Source organism: Marmota flaviventris, chromosome 10 (genome assembly GCF_047511675.1).
Source record: "Marmota flaviventris isolate mMarFla1 chromosome 10, mMarFla1.hap1, whole genome shotgun sequence".
NCBI lineage: Eukaryota > Metazoa > Chordata > Mammalia > Rodentia > Sciuridae > Marmota > Marmota flaviventris.
The window spans coordinates 111106954-111109101 of NC_092507.1; the positions used below are offsets into that span (position 1 = coordinate 111106954).

General features: G+C 39.2%; 1 pseudogene; it reads right to left on the bottom strand.

Annotated features, from left to right (window-relative positions):
• Positions 1 to 729: 729 nt before the first annotated feature.
• LOC114079526 (putative vomeronasal receptor-like protein 4) lies at positions 730 to 1749 on the bottom strand (annotated as a pseudogene).
• Positions 1750 to 2148: the final 399 nt, after the last annotated feature.

The window sequence follows — 2148 nt, forward strand, 5'->3', positions numbered from 1 at the left end:
TTAAATATTTACCAAACATCCAATTATTTTCTATAGCTTCTATATCATTTTATATTCTTACCAAAACTCTGTGGGGGTTCTAATTTTCTCACATAATTACCAACAGTTATTGTCCCCCTCTTTTATAAATGAAGCCATTCTATTGGTGAAGTGCTATTACATGGTATTTGGTGGGTTTTGTTGTTGTTATGGTTGTAATGGTTTTGGTACAGGGAAATAAACTCCAAGGTGGTTCACCACTGATCTTCTGCCATTTTTTTTTATGTAGGGCCAGAGTCTCACTAAATTTCCCAGGGTGCCCTCAAACTTGCAATCCATTTGCCTTAGTCTCCTGAGTCGCTTGAATATAAGCATGTATCTATTTTTAGACAGAAAAAAAAGAGAGAGAGAGAAAGACATCAATGTGCCTCTAATAGAATTTCACTGAAAGAAATTTTAAGAACTGTAAAGCTGGAAGAAAGAAAACTGACCCAGTATAAAGGTCTGAGATGCAATGTCAACTAATAATTTATAGTATACAAATGAAACTAGATATAGTGAAAATTACTAAAACTATTGAACAAAACCCAGATGCCTATACAGAAAAAAAAATCCACAAAGTACTTGATAACTATTTACTTTGTTTTAAGATACTATTTTAAACCTATCTTAATGGTTGTTTTTTTTTTTGTCAGAGAAGAAATGTTATGAATTAGAAAAAAAAAAAATAAGGAATGTGTCAACTTTGCTTTAGATTAGTTTAGGCAGAAACTGACCTTTGTTTCTCCATTTAGTTTTTAGACTTTTAATTATTTGAGTGTCACCACTGATTAGCACCAAAAGACTGATTGTGCCATAGCCATTGGCTAAGAGCATTTGGAGACCAAGCAGGATGGGGTCACTGGTACACACTGTGCCTGTGAAGAGGGAGATGATTCAGTCCACACAGTATAGGATCTCAAAGCAGCTGATGAGCAACAGGATGGTATGAGTGGCCCTTTGTTCTGGGGAACTTCTTGGAGAAAAATGAGGGCTATGGAGAGACTTGGATCGTTGTTTATGTCTATGCAAGAGAATTATCATGTATGCACTGGAAAGAACCATAAGACCCAGAAATAGGAGATCTCTGAATGCCATGAAAGCAAGAAACAAGGTCCTGCTCCTGTAGCTCATGAGCAGAAAGGAACAGCGGTCAGTGAGAAACAGAAACCCAGGCTGGGTCTTATTGGGAGTGTCCACAGTGCAGAGGAGCAGGTTGCTGGAGAGGGACATGGTGAGGAACCATAAGAAGATAAATAGCCCCACAATGGGATTTGTGGATTTCAGTTTAAAGTGGGCCAACCAGGAGCCACTGGGGCTGATGATGATGGCCTGAAGCACACTCAGGACACAGGTGATGCAGATGGAGAGTCCCCTCATGACCCTGTTTAGGAAGGCAAGCACTTTGCATTTGAAGTCACCTGGAATGTCCTGTGTTTCCCAAATGTCTGCAGATACCAAAAGGCCCATGGTAAGGAGCATGAGGATGTGGGTTAGAGCCAGGTGGGTGACAGGGAGGTCGGTGAGCCTGGGCTTGTTACCCACAAGGACAGCAGCAGTGTGGAGACAAAGCAGAAAGGTGTTTTCTGAGATCCCAATGCCAGCCTGGGGATAGAAGGGATTTCGTATGACAACATAACTGAAATGTTGGTCCATCTTCATCAGTATCTTGGGAAGAAAAACAGAAGCATTTGACAGCAACAGCTTTTCATTGACATACTTCCAGTCCATCTGCCACCTTTACAATGTCTAGAATCATGATTAACAACAACTATCTTTGTAAAGAAGACAGGGTCTTATTCTTCACCTTAATTTCAAGTTAAGGGCTGGTTTGTGGTTCCAAGGTAGATCACTGGCCTACCAGGAATGGAGAGCTGGCTTTATCCCAAACTCTAAAATAGGAAAAAGTAAATAAAATATAAATTAAATATGAATTTTATCTCAAGCATTTGTAATTCTTCTGAGGAATGATTTTGTACACTCCCTATAATTTCATGGAAGTGCTCAGATCTTACTCTTGTCATTGAACCTGTATACCTCAGGTTTTCCTTAACAGCATAAATTATGTGATTTAGTGGTCAGACTTTCTATCTTCCCTGAAGATTTTTTAAAGATGAAGATGCTATTGTA